Source organism: Crocuta crocuta, unplaced genomic scaffold (genome assembly GCF_008692635.1).
Source record: "Crocuta crocuta isolate KB4526 unplaced genomic scaffold, BGI_CrCroc_1.0 scaffold384, whole genome shotgun sequence".
Classification (NCBI taxonomy): domain Eukaryota; kingdom Metazoa; phylum Chordata; class Mammalia; order Carnivora; family Hyaenidae; genus Crocuta; species Crocuta crocuta.
This window is the reverse complement of record NW_027532182.1, coordinates 97,040-117,455: the sequence shown is the minus strand read 5'-3', so window position 1 is coordinate 117,455 and position 20,416 is coordinate 97,040.

The window sequence follows — 20,416 nt, the reverse complement described above, 5'->3', positions numbered from 1 at the left end:
GTCATGATCTCACGGTTTGTGAGGTCAAGCCCCGTGTCAGGCTCTGTGCTGACAGCTCAGAGCCTGGAGCCTTCTTCAGATTCTGTGTCTCCCTCTCTCTCTCTCTCTGCCCTCCCCTGCTCGCTCTCTCTCTCTCTCTCTCTTTCTCTCAAAAATAAGCATTAAAAATTTTTTAAAGATTAAATTTTATTCATGGTTTCTACCCCAGACAGAGTGATTCCGAAACTCAAAATGGAGTTAAGCAATCTATGCTTTAACAAGCCCTGAAGATGATTCTGATTCATGTTCAAGTTTGAGAATGACTGTTCTCAAACATTCCAGTTAGGCAGATCATGTGCTCTTAGGTTGCTAATAGTTAATATTTGACATAAAGGTTAATCACAGTAGCTTTTCCACATGTGGACAAGCACCTTCTCCTCATGGCCCCTAAACTGAAAAGTTATACAAAATTTTGTCACTCAGCTAACAGTGGTGATCTACCAGATCAATCACAATGCAGTCTACCATTTTTAGCCATAACGGCATTAATTATAATAATGATAAGAATGTATGTGTGTGTGTGTGTGTGTGTGTGTGTGTATTAGCTATGTATCTTGTGGGTGGTATCAGGCAAAATAAAAATGATTCTTGCTTTGGAAGTATAAACTTTATTCTTAATCCCCATTGTAGTACAAAACGAGATTCAAAAACTCAGCCAATACTCTGTCATCCTCACTAAACCAACAGTGAATATTTTCCATGTGTCAATGGTACCACCTTGCAGAATTGTGAATGCACAAGTAGAATCTTTGTGGCAAGTCACCCCAAGGGCCCAAATGTCTAACCCACAATGGACTTGAGAGGAAAAAAAACACATAAAGGGACTTCATGAGGGACCAGCTCTTGGAGTCTACTTGTGGTCTTTGCCTGAGTGTGTAACCCGTGTGCCCCAGACCCAGACTTAGGAGAACCAGGCACCTGCACCCTTCCCTGGTCTATGTCTTAAGTCAGCAGTTTGCTGAAACATTGTGTTTCCTTTTATCTTATGAATGTCTTAGGTCCTGAACCGGCTTAATTTTATTGCTGTCTCTAATAGAACAACTGCTTCTAGGGAAATATTGGAATCCTACAAAGTTAAAATAGAGCACTGGCTGGGAACATCATCAGAAGACTTGGGTTTGAATTGCAATGACATGACTTTATTTACTTAACAAACACTTTCATACCACTTACCATGTGCCAGGCACTATTCCAAGTGCTTTACAAATATTCCCTCTTAATCCACATAACAGCCCTATGTGGCAGTTTCTATTTATTATCATCCACATTTTACTGCCAGGGAAACTGAAGCAGAGACAAGTTTAGTCACTTGCCTACAGAGCTACAGCTAATAAATGACGTAAGTAGGCTGTCACTGAAAACTTTCACCCTGTGTTCCGCTGCCTCTTTCTCAGGCTCACCTCTCTGAACCTCAAGTTTTTCATTTGCAATATAAAGAAAATTAATACCTTGCTCCCCAGCCTATTCAAAAATATTTGAATTTGGTCTAGCCAGAAATGTAACCAAAGCATAATAGCACAAGATTAGCACCATAAGAAAGATACGTAAAAAGTGCTATGGAAACATAGATAAGGAAACAATTAAATCAGCTCAGAGGTGGCTATCTGGAGTAAAGAGGAAATCACATTTGAAATGACCCTGGACCAGGAAGGAGGTGACAAGGCAAGAGCAAAGACTCAGAGACCTTGACCTTGCAGAGCAAGTCAGGTAAGCCCAGAGTTTTCATGGTGGGCGGGCTGTGGCTGGAGAGGAGCTGAAGCTGGTGAGGAAATAGAGGAGATGGGGTTTGCTGCAATTTTGAGACCAAATGGCAAATCAAAATCAAAACCAAGGAATCTGGGGGTGGGAGGGAGGGAGCAAGATGGGCCTGTAATATCTCATTATGCCAGTAAGTGAGGAAGTACTAAAAAGGGGGGGGCGGTGCAGAGGAATGTCTGGAATGTCACCAGAACAAAGAAGCCAGCTTGAAAGGTCTATCAATGGCCAAATCTGGGACAATTTGACTAACAAAGTAATTAAGTACAGTAATAAATTATAAACCATGGTGGGGGGGTAAGAATCTGTGAGTTCACACCAACAGTAAGTAAATGGAGACAAGGGAAGACTCTTGCTCACAGCAGAATCTTGAGTGCCAACTAGCAAATGTGAAGACAGTACGGGAGTTGGAAGCTCATCATTTACAACAATCATAGTAAGATCATGGACTCAAACAAGTTCATCAATAGTTGTTAAATTTCAACAGAAAAGAACAGGATATTGGGATGGTCTTAAAGTGCCTTCCCATATATTGCTTATTATTTGCAAGAGGAGAAACTAGTAATTACACAGTGGAGAAATTGGATAACCCTTTGATCAGGTGATCAATGAGGGGAAGACAGACACTGTGTGTCCCCAGATGTGATAGTCTGTAAGGGACACAACATCATTCTAGTATTGTAGCCAAGAATGTATAATGTGAATTTAGTTATGAAACAAATTTTCAGACAAACTCAAAACGAGGAACATTGTATTTTTTAAAAAGAGGGGGAATATGGACTCTATCCTCAAAAGTTCCAACGTATAAAAGAAAAAGAAAGTGTGTGAAAATGTCCAGATTAAAGAAGGCTAAGAAAAGGTGACAACTAAATCCAATTCATGGCCCTTCACTGAATCCAATCCTGGAGGGGGGAAAAAGGCTATGCAGGACATCATGAGGTCAATTGATAAAAGCAGAATATGAAAGGGTAGATTAGTTCAAAGTATTATACAAATATTAAATTTACTGAGGTGATAACTATACTATGGTTACGCAAAAGAATATCCCAATAATTAGGAAATACACACTGAAACGTTTAGGAGCAAACGGTCATGATGTATGTAACTTAGTCTCAAGTGATTGAGAAAGATATATGTGTGTGTATGAGGGTGTGTGAATAAATGGTAAAGCAAATGGGGTAAAATGTTAATGGGCAAATCTAGATAAAAGATATACAAGTATAGTATTTTTATTCTTGCAACTTTTCTGTAAGTATGATACTATTTACAAATAGTTTTTTAAAAACTCAGGAATGTAACCTTTATTTGTTTTGGACTTTGGGTTCAACTAGAAGAATAGGAGAAAGGAAAAATATAGTTTAAAAGTCAGTGATATACTACTACCATTTGTCGCAATTTTAATGTATTTTTGACCTTAGAAACAAAGGTCATGTGTCTCAAGCAAGCAATCCTTCCCCCCAACCCCCCACACATATAATGTGAATGATGTGCTTAGTAGGATTCACTTAGTGCCAATTTTTGAAGCAGGTTATTTCTCAACCTTATAAAATGAGCTGACTACAAATTCTGCATTTCCTTTGTAATTAGGATCAAGATTTAATCATCTGGCTCTGAAATGTGTGTATTATAGGACCAGGAATCTAAGCTATAATGTTTTCTACATAGATCTAAGCATGGAGTTAAAACAAGTTTCAAAGCAGTAAGGTCATTTCCATTCTCTACCAGTGGCTACGCCTTAATTCTCCCATAAAATCATCACTTCTCTGAGTTAATAGAATCTTTGAAGCTAAATCAAGTCAATTTCCATTGTCACATTGTGAAGCTTTTGAACTGCACTCACTGAATTATCCTATTTGATGGCTACCCTGAAGATGGCTTTGTGTTGATTCTAAGAAAATCCCCAGCAGCAGCTTGTGTGTGGCCCAGCCTTTGCGCCCCACCCCATTCATTCTCATTACTTAATGGCAACTCAAGGCAAATGCCCACCCCCTTAGATATACAGTAGGTAAAACAGATACAGAGGCAATGTAATGTGACACTGGAATGGACACTGGAATGGAAATGAAAAATCTGATTTTGCCTCTGATTAAGAGTGTATCTTTAAGTAGACCTCAGTTTCCTCATCTGCACGAGGAGGCATTCATTGTAGATTATCTCTAGGAAGTTGCTCCTCAAAATGTGATTTACAGACTCTTAAGAATGGACATCGGGATTAAGGGTTTGTTACAGCCAGTCTCCAAAATGCCCCCAATGATTCTTGTGTTTGTCGTCTCTTTCCATATCAAGTAGAGCTAACCTGTCTAGCCAATAGGATATTGCAGAAGTGACAGAGTGTAATTTCTGAGGTTAGGTCATAAAACACTTGGTGGCTTCTACCGGGCAGCCTCCTGGATCACTTGCTGTGGAGAAAACCACCTGCCATGCCATGAAGACGTTCCAACAGCTTCATAGGAAGGTCCATGTGGTGAAAGACTGGATATTTTCTTTTTCTTTTTTTTTTCTTTTTTAAAATATTTTATTATTTCTGAGAGAGGGAGAGAGACAGCGTGAGCAGGGGAGGGTCAGAGAGAGAGAGGGATACAGAATCTGAAACAGGCTCCAGGCTCTGAGCTAGCTGTCAGCACAGAGCCCGACACGGGGCTCGAACCCACGAACCGTGAGATCATGACCTGAGCCGAAGTCAGACGCTTAACCGACTGAGCCACCCAGGTGCCCCAAGACTGGATATCTTCAATTTAAGTTTGGGAGCAAGTCAAGGGTGCCCTACCATCTTAACTTCTATTCAGCACATACTGGAGCTTTTAACCAATGATATAAAGCAAGAGCAAAGAATTAGAAGGCATATGGATCAGGAAAGAAGTAAAACTGTCTTTCATAAACAGAATGATTATGTAGGAAATCTGAAGGAACCTGAAGAAGGAGAAGGAGGAGGAGGAGAAGGAGGGAGAGGAGGAGGAAAAGAAGAGAGAAGAAAAAAACCAACTAGAGCTAGTAAGTTTAGCAAGGCACACGATATAAAAATCAACTGTATTTACATACACGAGCAATGAGAAATTGAAAAAAATTAAATACCATTTAAAACAGTGTAATAATATTAAATACTTAGGGATAGATTTAACAAAATGCCAAAACCTATACTCTGAAAACTGCCGAACACTGCTGAGAATAATTAAGGAAGACATTAGAAAAATGAAGAGCAAAACTATGTACATGGATCTGAAGATTTAATACTGTCAAACTAAATCACCAAATTGATCTATACATTCAACACAATCCCAGCCAAGATCCCAGGAAGCTTTTTAGAGGGTAGAAAGTCCAAAGTAATTCTAAAATTTGCACAAAATGCAAAGAATCTAAATGGAAAAACAGTTCTGAAAAAAACAAACTTGGGGGCTCACCTCTTACCTAATCAAGACAGTGTGATATTGGTGTAAGGACAGACAATGGAACAAAGCACATAGTCCAGAAATAAACACACATATATGGTCAATTGATTTTTGAGAAAATGCTAAGGTGATTCAATAGGGTAATTCTAATGGTGGTGTAATAATTGGAAATCTATACACACCACACATACAGAGAGAGAGAGAGATGTCTCAATCCTTCATGCTATACAAACTCAAAATCAATCATAGATCAAATGTAAATCATAAAAACATACAATTTCTAAAGACAATATAAGAGAAAACGTTGCAATCTTGGGGTAGGTGACAATTTCTTAGGTGCAAAATGAACAGCATACATTGTAAAGTAAAGAACTGATAAGGGGCACCTGGATGGCTCAGTGGATTAAGTGTCTGACTCTTGATTTGGGGTCAGGTCATGATCTCACAGTTCATGGGTTTGAGATCCCTGCATCGTAGGGCTCTGTGCTGACAGCGCAGAGCCTGCTTGGGATCCTCTGTCTCTCTCTTTCTCTGCTTCTCCCCCATGAGCTCTCTCTCTCTGTCTCTCAAAAATAAACATTTTTTTTAATTTGATGAAATGAAATTTGTAGACATTTTAGCATGTCTTCCAAAAATATCATTAAGAAAATGAAAAGACAGGGCACCTGGGTAGGTGAGTGGGTTAAGCATCTGACTTCGGCTCAGGTCATGATCTCCCTGATGGGACCGTGGGTTCAAGCCCCACATTGGGCTCTGTGCTGACAGCTCAGAGCCTGGAGCCTGCTTTGGATTTTGTGTCTCCCCCTCTCTCTCTGCCCCTTCCCAGCTCGTGCTCTGACTCTCACTCTCTCTCAAAAATAAATAAACATTAAAATAAAATGAAAAGGCAAGGTACGGAGTGGGAGAAAATACTTGCAAAACATGTATCTGATAAAGGACTTGTATCCTGTATCTATAAAGAACTCTTAAAACTCAAAAATACAGGACAACTCAATTAAAATGGGGAAAACATTTGAATAGACACTAGGTAAAGAAGATATACATTGGAAGACAACTCAGCAAAAAGTACTTACTGATATATGCAATGTAAATGGATCTCAAAAGCATTGCTTTATTTTTTTCAAAAGCATTGCTTTAAGTGAGAGAAGCCAAACACAACATATTGATAAATTTTTATCCATTCATTATTCCTTTCTGACTATCCAATGTACTTCTACAGCAGAAACAAGATATACTTAAAATTATTTCTTAAAATTGTAAAATTGGACAATAATTCCTCCTTACCTACATCACAGGATTGTTGTAAATAAAACAGTAGAACAGCACCTGTCACATAGTAAATGCTATGTAAATGGCTGCAATTATTATTTATATGCTCATATATTAAGAACTAATTATTGGATTAACAAAAAGTCAAAATGTTCAACTTACCAAGTTTATCTTAAAGGAGTATGATTTTTGTTTGTTTTTAAATTTTTTTTAATGTTTATTTTATTTTTGAGAGAGAGTACAAGCGAGGGAGGGGCAGAGAAAGAGGGAGACACAGAATTCAAAGCAGACTGTCAGCACAGAGTCTGACAGAAGGACTCAAACGCAAGAGCCATGAGATCATGAGCTGCGGTGAAGTCAGAGCCTCAACCAAAGGAGCCACTCAGGCGCCCCTTAAAGGAGTGCGATTTTTGTAGGTAATGTGGAGTCAAGATATCTGGGAACTGTCAATCCTGTTAGTAATAAGTGGTCAAATGAGATAACAGAACCAGAGAACTGGGGACCCGGAGGAAAAGACCAACACTTTCCTTCTCTAGAGGGAGAAAAGGAAATCCAGAGAAATAAAGCCACAATGGCAAACCGGAAATCATCGCCAATAGCTCACAGTCCCTGTCCGGGGTTCTTCTCCAGAATGCTGTGCCATGGATGAAAAGCCGTTTCTTTTTTCTTTTTCCTTTTTTTTAAGTCCTTCAGAAAAGCCAAACACTCTCCACACAAGAGGTAGTGTGAGCACTATATTTGGGCAAATCGAGTCTGAAACTGTTTATCATCTCCCCCATTGGAAATGACAACCAGCAAAAGCCGGATGCCTTGTGATCTGAAAGGTAACAGGACCCAGCTCACCAGATCGCCTGTTATTTCTGATGGAATCCTCCCAACTATGACACCTTGGAAAAATATGAACGCGTTCAGGCAACAAAGACAAATTCAGAAGCAGCGGCAGCAAGTTCTGCTATACGTGGTACTGCCACCCGATATTCAAATGCGCTCTTCTGAACTGTGTCTAATGTCAGCATCATTTTTTTAAAGAGACATATCAGTTTCAGTGAAGGTTTTTATTTCACGTTCCCCATTCTTCACTGCCTGGACTAGGGAAAGGAGGGGAAAAAAAGGATTACCAGCTACATTACTTTTTAATTTAATGCCCTTGAGTAAGGGCAATAGCAACAGCAACGAGGCATGATAGAGATTTCAGGGAGGAGGCAGGATGGAGAACAGTTGTTAGTACAGCATCTTCCATGAATATTGGTCGCAGCGGCTGTCTCGGCCATCACTCTCTCAAGGTAATGCCTTGCTTCCCATTGTCATTGTATCTCGGAATCAAATTATTTGAATTCCAGACACATCGACAGCACACTGAAGGGCCCCTGCCAATTTTTGCAGCTCGCTTGGAAAAGAGCATCATGAAGCATTACTCATTTATACGACTCCCAGGCTCCTGTTGTAAATTCAGCGCGCAGGACTGCCTCCAGGTGCGGCCCTTCAGCTTAGCTCTCTAATCCTGTAACCCTTTACCGCCAACTCCCTCCCGCAAACGTGTGCGGAAAAGATCCCCAGGCAGGCCAGGGCCAGGCCTTCCACCTCTTTGAGCTTCTGTTTGTACAGAGGGGAATCCGGACACAGAAGCCAGCTCTGTCACCTCGGTCAGGCCTGGGGGTGAAAGTCCCAAAGTACAACACACTGAACTGTCCGCCACAGCCGCCTTGCCAGCATTTTCGTACAGAGAAAGTCTGGCTAAAATTAACAACTGTCCTACAATAGTGAAGCAGCCGATGAGATGAGGAAGCCATTAGCAAGGGTGTTTTTGAAGATCTTTTTGTACGTGTGACCCAGGAAAAATCTTACACCATAAATGTAAAAGAATATAATTTGTACCATTCTAAATCTTGTACATGTTTCATGTATGCATATAAACATGCATATTTAACTCAAAGAAAAGACATCAAAATTAAGTGATTATTTTACCTTTTTTTCCCTCCATATTTTTCTATATTTTCTAAAACAAACAGGTATTACTTTTATGGTCAGGAATACAAAATGGTGTTTACGGAGGAAATTTTGATCAAGAGTGTTTTTTAAACAAAAGGACTGTTTCCAAAAGGTTCACTACACAGTCCGCCCATAAGCCTCCTGCATAGGAGAGCGGCCACAAGGGGGCTCTCTAACTAAGCACAAGTTCTAGTTTAGCTGTGTCTCCCAGGACCGATATTATTCCAGTCAGATTTTCTCCCTTGAATTGACCCATACAGAAAAAAAATAGCTAAAGTAGAAGAAGAGAAAGAAGAAAGAGAAAAGGAAAGGATGAGTTACTTGCTTGGCTGAAGTGTGGTCTGCTGAAAAGGGAATCAAGAAGTTGGTAGGTGGAACTGCCTTGGGCCCTGGACTAGTTTTGCATTCGAGCATTCTAGGCCACGCAGGCTCACAATTCACATTTTCCCACGAGGTCTTGGAGGCTGGTCTTCCTGGGTATCTGGGAGACAGACTAGAATGGCCTAGAATCCTGTTTTCCTTAGTACCTTGTGTATCCTCATAACAATCTATGTGGGAGCCAGATTATATTTTGATTCTTTTAATCTCACAAAACAGGAAACTCAGGCTACCAAAACCCCAAGACCAGGCAAATGAGTTTCACAGTCATTTTATTCCTTATTAAGTACAACTACCCAGAGCAGGGCCACCACCAGCTCATACAGCATTTTATACAAATGTGAAACACCTACCCCTTCTTCAAGTTAAGAAAAGTTATATTAAGGGGCACCTGGCTGTCTTAGTAGAGCATGCAACTCTTGCGGCTCTTTTTTTTTAATCATTAATTTATCTATTTTTGAGAAAGAGAGAGAGAGAGCATGAGTGGAGGAGAGCAGAAAGAGAAGGAGCGAGAATCCCAAGCAGGCTCCACACTGTCATCAAGGAGTCTGATGCATCTCAAGAACCGTGAGATCATGACCTGAGCCCAGACCAAGAGTGGGCTGCTTAATCAACTGAGCCACTCAGGCACCCCAAGCATGTGACTCTTGATCTTAGAGTTGTGAGTTCAAATCCCATATTGGGGGTAGAGTTTACTTTTTAAAAAAAGTTATATTGTTTCTCAATAATAACAATTACTAAAGAAAAAGTTATTCTGTATAAATTATACAAGTAAATGATTCATCTTAAAATAATGGGAAATTCAAATGTTTCTAATATTAGAAGCTTAAACTCATTTGGGTTCAATAATTTGTTATAAAATAGACATCTCACCTTGGTAGAAATAATCATTCTTGACAGTTTCAATGATTACTTTTTTTGTAGCTCGTATTTTATAGAAATGATCATCTGATTGGTAGTCTTTCTTTCGGCATTGTGAACTTTACATTGGTTCTAACACACTTAATTTTGAAATACCACATCATTTACTGATACTGATATTTGACAAAATTAATTGTACCTTGAAAATTTCAGTTATTTGGAAATGGATCCAGTAAGTTATTGTCACAAGAACATTGCAATATTTTGGTGGGAGACAGTAGGGTTTTTTTAATGTGTATTTACTTATTTTGAAAGAGAGAGCATGAGCAGGCAGGGGCAGAGAGAGGAAAGAGAGAGAATCCGAGGCAGGCTCCACGCTCAGCACAGAGCCCATCACAGGGCTTGTTCTCATGACCCTGAGATCATGACCTGAGCCAAAATAAAGAGTTGGACACTCAACTGACTGAGCCACCCAGGAGCCCCAAAGAGATAGTAGATTTTAAAGGCAAAATATACTTTTTTTTATTAAAAAAGTATTTAATTTAAATCCAAGTTAGTTAACATATAATGTAATAATGTTTTCAGGAATAGAATTTGGTGATTCATCTCTCTCATATAACACCCAGTGCTCATCTCAACAAGTGCCCTCCTCAATGCCTATCACATATGTAGCCCATTCCCCGCCCCCCACCCAGCACCCTGCCAACAACCCTCAGTTTGTTCTCTGTATATAAGAATCTCTTATGGTTTGTTTCCCTCTCTGTTTTTATATTATTTTTGCTTCCCTTCCCCTATGTTCATCTGTTTTGTCTCTTACATTCCACATATGTGTGAAATCATCTGATATTTGTCTTTCTCTGACTGACTTATTTCGTTTAGCATAATACACTCTAGTTCCATCCATGTTGTTGCAAATGGCAATATTTCATTCTTTTTGATCACTGAGTAGTACTCCATTGTGTGTGTGTGTGTGTGTGTGTGTGTGCGCGCGCACGCCACATCTTCTTTATTCATTCATCAGTCAATGGACATTTGGGCTCTTTCCAGACTTTAGCTATTGTCAGTAGTACTGCTATAAACATTGGGGTACATGTGCCCTTTCAAATCAGTATTTTTTTATCCTTTGGACAAATACCTAATAATGCAGTGCTGAGTCATAGGGTAGTTCTATTTTTAATTTTTTGAGGAACCTCTACACTGTTTTCCAGAGTGGCTGCACCAGTTTGCATTCTAAAAGGACAATTTTAGATTGTTAGTTCTTCATACGTTGAAGAATGTCTAAGGTTCCTTAATATGTTCATCAGTCAATTTCAGTTGTACATTTTCACCCAGGTTTGGTACTTCATACTGATAGTAATTCTTCAAATCATATGAGATTTATAGACCTTTGCTATTCCAAACACCCAATATCAGGGCAACAGGAACTTGTTAGGAATGCAGAATCTCAGGTCTTACCCCAGAATTACTGAATCAGAATTTGCACATTCATAAGATCCCCAGTTGCTCTGTAAGCACATGAAAATTTGAGAAGTACTAATCTAGGGTTCTGGAAAAATGTGATATTCTCTCAGCAATATAAGCCTTTCTTTTTAATGTTATTGTTACCAATACAGAAAAAAAAAAAAAGAAACAGATTTTGGATTATAGGTGGATTGATTATGTAAATAACATTTGAAATGAATCTTCCTCCCCTCTCGGATATTTTTACATTGGAGAAGTTGGGGTCGTTGTGAAGAAATTGCCATGTGTTTAACATCAATATCTCTCTGTGATTATCATACATTAACTTTTCTTGAATGTTATCTTAGCTCATATTCTGCTCTCAAGGGACTGATATTCACCAAGACTTTCCAGTGGATGCCTGTAGGCAACAACAGTACTGAACACTGTACATACTATGTTTTTTCCTATACATCCATAAGATGATGTTTAACTTATTAATTAGGCATAATTAAGAGATTAATAACAACAATAATAAAATAGAACGATTATGATGATATACTATACTAAAAGTTATGTGACTGTGATCTCTCTCTCTCAGTATCTTACTGAACTGTACCCACCCTTCTTTTTGTGACAATATGAGATGATAAAATGCTTAGTGATGAGATGAAGTGAGGCAAATGACATAGGCATTGTGATGCAGCGTGAGGCTACTGTTGATCTCACAACGAGTTGGAAGGAAGATCATATGCTTCCAGATAGCGGTTGAGGTGGGGAACTGAAACACGGAAAGTAAAACCACAGATAAGGAGGGACTACTGTAACATTAATTTTGTCTTCACTCCAAATTAATCCTGAGCAATGCATCTTAAAGAGGATATTTTCAAAAGTACATTTCTGAGTTGTATTTTTAGAGTCTATGCTCTTATTCATATCACCAGTACGCACTGCATACTCCCTAATTAAGTTTTAGTAGCAAGATGGCGTCTACTCAATTTTCCCGTCTCCTATTCAACAATGATTTTAAATTTTATGTTCCGTAAATGCATTTTCAATATACTCCAACATTTGGTTGAAGCAGAAAGAGTAGTTATGTGATTTCTTGGATGATGTAAAAAATCCAGTGCTGTCAAAATAAGTTTTTGCTGCATCATTCAATACTAAATATAAAGAAGATGCAAAACAAAAAAATATACAATGCCCCTGAAAATACTGAGGATCTTTTGTAGGACCTATTATGTTCTCTATGCATACTTGTGGCATTGCTGTATCCAATTTCTCTTCAGAATCAGGCTTTATAAATAATCTTTGGAAAATACATATATGCTTTCTTTTGTTCTGTCATCTACCAGATAACCCTTTTGTCCAAATATTCACATATTTACTTTTTGAAAATCCACAAATCCAGCAATATTATCTGTTCTACACGGCTTATAACCAGTTGTATCTAAAATAATCAAGTAATATTTGCATTTTTTACCTTTTTCAAAAGTAATTTATTCATTGCATCTACCATAATCTTAATTATTTGGTTTTATGTTTCCTGCCCTAAAAATGTGTATTATTTGTTATTTTTTAACGTTTACTTACTTATTTTTGAGAGAGACAGAGCACAAGCAGGGGAAGAGAGAGAAAGAAAGCAGGCTCCGCACCCACAGCGCGGTGCTGGACCTGGGGCCCACACTCACAAACCATGAGATCATAACCTGAGCCAAAATCAAGAGTCGGACACTGAAACAACTGAGCTACTCAGGAGCCCCATGTTATTTGTTAATCAACGTGCCACTGTGTTACGAAATTTTGTATCATTTCTGCCAAAGGAAGACAATTCTCATCAATGTACTTGTTTCTTGGGTGATCTCCCTAGATGCTGCCTAACCACAAGTACGTACTCCCAGTATGGCTTCTCATTCACAAGGTATCTTTGTCTGCATCTCTCTCAATATACTATCTCTCAAATCATATTTCAACTTTGAACTCTTAACACTATTGTTAAAATGCATTTTACCTTCTGTTTATTAGTTATATGTGATATGTACCTGCCAATCCTTGTGCACACTTTTCATTACTCAATTAATAGTTTTTTTCCAGCTCTGAAGAATTTGCAATATAGATAAAACACAGAAATCACGAAGATAGAATAATATGGAGTTTTTGATCATTAGTTAGAATTTATAAGTACATAATTTCTGAAAACTTCCTACCTGTGCTAATAGTAGTTAAATTTGACAAAATTTGGTGGAAAATTGATGAAAGTTAATGAAAAAAATTTAATGAAAATTAAATTTCTTACATAAGACAAATTTCAACTACATTATTGTTAATATTCAAAATTTTTAAATATTTAAATTACATAGCCATGGACCTGGATAGGCAATATCCAGTTTAATGTTTTCTTTTTCTCTTCCACTTTTCCTCAAAACAAACCAGTTAATCTTGGCATAAATATTGATGGCAAATTCACATCCTAATCCATCAGTCTTTCTCCCCCACCAGTCCATCTCTTCAAAAAATGTATTCAGTGATCTAAACTATTGTCATTTTCTTCTGTGTTTTCTGATTCTGAAATTAATTTTTAAAACTCTTTCATAGATTCTGAGCGAAAAAAAATCAATAATGAATATTTTATTTTAGAACTTACATGTATATAACATACAAAATACAGAGCTATCAAGCTGCTAAATACTGTCAAGTATTTAGAATTAATATTCTTACTAACAAAATATCTATAACAATAAGCAATTGCTATTGTGCAATTACCAGATTGTTAAGTAGTAATCTCTATCTTAGGTGTATATAATTTATTTTGTGGATTATTTGAGCATATGTAGCTTGATAGTGATTCACATAGTAATGAAAGTCCTTGTAGATTTACATTGGGAACTCAGCAATGTCTTTTTAGTACTGCAAATAAACAGCAGATGATGTGATACAATGTGAAACATTAAATTAGCTGGTGTACTAAGAACAATGGGATTTGTCTTTAAATACTCACCTCTCAGCATATCAATTAGAAAAGCAGTTTCTTGTTTAGAAGCAGAAATATTTTTAGATGACGTTAGAGCTGTTGTTGGTTTTGATTACTGACTCATTTTTCCTTTGTGCGTGGAAGTAGAACAAAATTTATTAATCCTCTTAAAACAAGACACATGACTGCCATCTGTTGGCAAGTTGTAGTAAGCACACAAGTTACCCATCTTTGCGATAAGCAATATTAATAAACGCACAAAATTTTGCAGAATAATAAAGATGTCTGATGTGAATGGTGCCCTCTTGGACGAGGAGTACAGGTGTGGTACACAGCCATAATATCCTATGGAGCTGCTCCGATCCCAATCTGCCTAGATTCTATCCTCTTTGCCTTCAACCTTCTGCCAAAGGAGGAAAATTCCAATTGTAAAAACATTCTTGGGGCCCAGTCTGGTGTTACTCATTCATATTGCAGGTGGAAAAGCACGGGAGGGGCATACAACCTACAATTCGACTTCTACAGAATGGCCGCTCAGTCCAGCAAGTCAGACAAGGAGTTCAGTATTTCCATCANGAAAACATCAAAGGGGAAAGCACTGACTTCTTCCAGGGGTCCATGTTCCCACAGAGATAGGATTGGGTAAGAATATCTTTGACTTCATTAAATAGTCCCTGAACTCTGACCTCCTGTTGGCCCTGATCTTGCCTGAGAACCTCTCTCCTGGGTGTTCTATGGCTAGGACTGACTCGTAGATAAGGCTGGGCACATCTGGGGCTCCAATCCACAAGGAGTGAGATAGATAGTGAACATAAGTAGGCATCTCTGCAACAAAATCAAAGCCAGGCTCTCTAGGGTGGGAACCGCAGTACAAACCTGGAGAGAGAAGGCCAGGCTGGGAGCAGACCCTGGCGGCCACAGATTGGCCTTTACTTTGGGTCTCAACCACTCACTGGCTTTCCTGCCACTGACATTCTGGCTGCACAAGGGCACTGCCCAGACTTACTATTCTCTTAAGTCCTTGGAAGGCATCTGAGGCAAGACTGGAAAGTTCAAATAGGGCCTTCGCAAATGCTGGAGTAAGATGTAAACTTGAAGCAACATGGGTTAGAAATGGGGCCACAAAGTTACAGAGACCACAGAATCTGGAATCTGTGGATCCGCAGATCTCTGGAATCCACATGACGTTTCTGATGCCTTAGATCCAAAAGTGAAAAAAGAAACCCGGCAGAGAAACAGCAAAAGGTCCTGGTTAAGGGACCAGACCCAGGAGCCACATGGCCTGGGTTTATGTTCCAGCTCTAACAGTTGTGTGATCTTTGGCAAAGAATTAATCCCCCAGCAGCCTCAGTTTCCCCATCTTAAAAACAAAGGTGAAACCAGGGCCTACAGCATAGAGTTTGTATGGGGATTAATTAATCTATGTAAAGCACTTAATGACAGTCTTTGTCTCACAGCAGGTGTTAAGTAAGCTTGGAATTTTGTTAGTGTTATTATGGACACACTCAATGTGACTAAGGGAAGAGAGGAAGTGGAGCCCACCTGGGAGACTGGCAAGGAAGCAGGAATGGATGGGGGACAGGAATGAGACACAGGGGATGGCAGCTACCAAAAAGGATGGAGGGAAGAGAGAAAAGTGATATATAGGGTGAGATGGGGGTGCGGCAGAGGAAACATTCTGGTAAGAAAGACTTGAGATGGGAAACTCAGCAAGAGACCCCCACTTTCCAGAGCCTGGCTGTCCGCTAGACTCCCCATCCTTCCCACTGGGTAAGAAATCGTGGGACTAAGGGATGTGTTCCCCCAGCCTGTGTCTCCCCATACGCCCCCTCCGCTTTGGCTGCTTAAGACCCCGGAATTCCTTGTCCAAACTGCAGGAACCCCACTGCGCCAGGCTCTGCGCTGTTCCAGCCACATCATCCTCAGGATCCAGACTCCGCCCAGGTAAGCACACCCCCAGATTCACAGGGTGGCAGCTATTCGCAAGAGGGTGTGGACAGAGCTCTAACGCTGGGGCTGGGGTGACCGTATGTGTGCTTGGGGACCCGTCACGGTGCCGGATGGGGCTGGGGTGGGGCTGGGGTGTCCCTGAGGAAGGGAGGGGTCTCCCAGTACGGGGAGACTATCCCTTCCCCTTTCTTTGAGGTCTTTGTGATGACCTTCGCGCTGACGAAGAGATGGTGCTCCTTCCGTGTCGATGTTCAAATCGGACCCAATCTGAATCTCCCCAGTTAGCCCAGGGGCGCCCCAAAACAAGGCCGGGGTCTTCAGATAGACTCGGGAAACTAAGGGAAACGACAGCGGGGAAAACCGGAATCCAGGTGACCTGCTTTCCCGGGCGCAGTTTCCCGCCGGGGCTCCGGTGTGCGCTCCGGCGTCCGCGGCCCGGGCGTCAAGGCCGCCCCCCGGGAGAGGCGCCCACCCACGCCCGGCGCACAAGGCCGGCTGGCCCCTNGAGCCGCGCCTTTCAGCGAGGACGCCGCGGAGGGAACGCAGCCCGGCGGCTACGCCGCTGCGCGACTTTAAGCGGCCGGCTCTCGGAAGGTCGGGATGGGGGGGTGCGGAGCTCCCGGCCGCGGCCCGGGCGCTGCAGGGGTGCNATGTCTCTGAGCAATAGCTATTAATACTGTTAGATAGCAGCCCCACTGTATTGAGCACTTACTGTTAGCAAAGGTCAATGTTAAGCCCTTACCAAACACGAACACTAATTTTCTCACTGGACCCTTAAAATATCCCTGTAAGATTTATGCTGGGAGAGTTTTTTTTTTGTTATATATGCATAATATAATATTGCTTATCATATGGTATATATATTGCTTATCATATGATATATAATATTGTTTGATATTGAGTGTTGATTGTATATCATATATCGTAATTATATATATATTTGGTTGGTTGGTATTTCATGATGACTATGGAAACCCGCTGCTTAGACCTCGGCTTCCCATTGTCTGACTTGGGAAGGCGGCAGGCAGCCGGGTAGAGTGGAGCAGACAGACCCAGTCACTCAGCCCCTCTGAGACTGAGTTTCAACACTTATCAAATGTGGCGAGTGTGGCTCTAATCTGATTTGGGGAGCTATTTTTTTTAAAGTTTATTTCTTTACGTAGAGAGAGAGAGAGAGCACAAGCAGGGAAGGGGCAGAGAGAGAGAGACAGAGAGAGAGGATCCCAAGCGGACCCCTTTCTACCTGTTAGCGCAAAACCTGAGGTGGGACAGGAGCTCCCTGACCGCGAGATCATGACCTGAGCTGAAATCAGGAGTCCGGCGCTGCACGGACTCAGCCGCCCAGGTGCCCTGGGGAGCTATTTTTTATTTCCTTCTTAAGAGTTTGGGTCCTAGTGCCAAAACCACTCTGGTGAATGTTTCCTGTCCTTCATCCTCTGGACTGGACGCGAGTACAGCCGCTGTCATCTCGCACATCCTACTTCCTAAGCACAGTGCTAACCTACATCCCCTTCTTCCTTTGGCCTTTCCCCCCAGATGAAATGATATCAGTTTGGGACCAATCAGGACAGGGAAGCCACAGGACAATCTGAACAGGGGATGTTTGATATAAAGAATCAGGGACTATTACATGGGAATTAGGGTAACAGAAGATGGGCTAGTAAGAAGTAAAGGGAACTCTGAAATTAAAAAAAAATAAAAAACAAAAACAAAGAGCAGATATAAGGAGGAGCCACTAGCTCTGGGGCTGAGATAGAACGCCCAAGGGAGCCCCCTCTCCCCCAGCTCCGCCACTGCCCAGGCATGGCGGTGGCTCCCTGGGTGGCAGAGAGATTGCTGGGGTGCCAGGAAAAGCTGTTCATGGGGAGGCATCTTGCTGGAGGCACCCTTCCATTGAACCTCTGTGTGTGTGAGCAGCGGCCTCAGGTGACCATCCCCAGATGAGGAGCTATTGCAGGCTATTTTCATGACTTTATTTTCTCATTCAAGCATCAGAATGAACCTAGGAGGGACGCGGTGTTATACAGAGGGGGAAACCCAAGCGTTAGTTGGAAGCCCCTTCCCCAAGTTCGCCCAGCCTTTTGAGGTACAGCTAGGAAGTGATCCTGGCCTGGGCTCCCGCTCTGGCTGTGCACAGGAGACCAGCTGGCTCTGAATTCCAGCTGCGCCCAGCCCAGCCGCACCTTCTCCTGCACAGGGCACACGCTGTCTCACTCTCTCTGCTCTGGCAAGGTCAGCGATGAGGGGACACATTAGCTGGCTATGGCAGAGACTCTTTTTCTCTAATGTTTATTTTTGAGAGAGAAAGGGCACACCCGTGTGGGTGCACATGAGCAGGGGAGGGGCAGAGAGAGAGGAAAACTGAGGATCTGAAGTGGCCTCCACGCTGACAGCAGAGAGCCCGATGTGGGACTGGAACTCAGGAACTGTGAGATCAAAGTTGGACCCGAGCCAAAGTCAGAGGCTTAACTAATTGAACTACCTAGGTGCCCTGGTAGGTAACTTTTCTATTGCAGTTATTTAAAAATAGTTTTCTTTAAATGGTAACTTATATCAAATAGAGAACAAACAAAAAAAAAGTCAATTGGATTTAACAAATGTTGACATTTTGAAATACTTGCATCAGAATTCTCTTTCTGTCTCTCATAAATGAAGCATTGCCGATACAGCTACAGCTATGTCTATTCCTAAGAGCTATATCTGCTCCTGAGAGGAGGCCACTTTAAAGAAGTTGGTGACCCACTCCCCATGCTTATGTATTTTTCTATAGAGATGTGAAGCCAAGAGAAATATGTCATATGGCTTTCTGGATTTTAATTTTCACAAGGGACATCATACTGTACATATCCCTTTCAGAGGTTGTTCTTTTACGTTTATTTATTTATTTTGAGAGAGAGAGAGAGAGAGAATGAGCAGGGGAGGGGCACAGAGTGAGGGAGAGAGAGAGAATCCCAGGCAGGCTCTGCACTGTCAGCACAGAGCCCAGAGGGGCTCAAACTCATGAACTACGAAATCATGATCTGAGCCAAAATCAAGAGTTTAACACTTAACCAACTAAACTACCCAGATGCCCCTTCAGAGGTTCCTCTTAATCAGCCCTAGGGTCCTTTACATGTCTGGATATCTGTTCCCAAGGTCTTGCAAAGATGGACATGACGGAAGGGTATGGTAAATGACCAAATTGGTGACTTACTTCTGCAAAAAAAAATTTTTTTCCACAATTTTTGCCCTCCAAGTGCATTTTTTTCACATGTATAAAATTGTTCTTTTTAAAATAAATGTTATTTAAACCCAAGTTAATTAATATATAGTATAATAGAGGTTTCAGGAGTAGCATTTGGTGATTCATCACTTACATATAACACCCAGTGCTCATCCCATCAAGTGCCCTCCTTTGTGCCCACTGCCTGATTAGCCCATCCTCTCTCCACTCAACATCCCTCCATCAACCCGCAGCTTGTGCTCTGTATTTCAGGGTCTCATATGGTTTGCCTCCCAAGTGCATTCTGAATGGCAGAGACCTACGGCTGAGCTCTCATTGTCCGTGTCTTTTGTCCACAGTCCAGGTGGATTTTGTGGGAGGCTGTGCAACCGAGAACAGACTAGAAGGGAAAAATCTCATTCTTTTATCGAGAAGAAACAAGGCCCGGGAAGAGAAGTTGCTTGCTCAAAGTCACGAGTCAGACATTGGAAAAAGAGGAACCCTTATCCAATCATTTATTAATTAATTTAACAAATATTTATAGAGTGTCAGCTGTGTGCCAGGAACACAGCTACCTGGAAGACCTCAGGGAATCAAAAGAGGGATATTCCTATCTTTTTATACTTCTATTCTAGTGAGCAGAAATACACAGTAAACTAAAAATATAAATCACTTAATAGTAGAAGGGGTAAGTGTGAAGGAGAAAAGAAAAAGCAGGCCTGAATGTGGAGGGGACAGGTTGCAGAATTAAATAATATGCTCAAGGTAGGCCTCCCTGAGATGATGAGATCTGAACAAAGACTAAAGGAAGTGAGGAAGAGAGTAGACTATTCCAGGCAGAAAGGACTCCAGAGCAAAGGCCTTAAGACAAGAGTTTGCTGGCAAGTTGTAGGGACAGCCAGGAGGCCATTTTGGCCAGAGTGGAATACTTGAGGGATGAGGGAGTGAGGGACTGGGAAGAGAAGCGGCCAAAATGTCAGCGAGGGGCCAGACTGTGCAGAGCCTTGTAGGCCATGATGAAGCCTTCAGGTTTTGTTTTGTTTTGTTTTGTTTTGTTTTGTTTTGTTTTGGCTTGTAGACTCCACATCCACCTACAAGCCCAATGTGGGGCTTGAACCCATGACCCTGAGATCAAGACCTGAGCTGAGATCAAGAGTTGGACACTTAATCAACAGA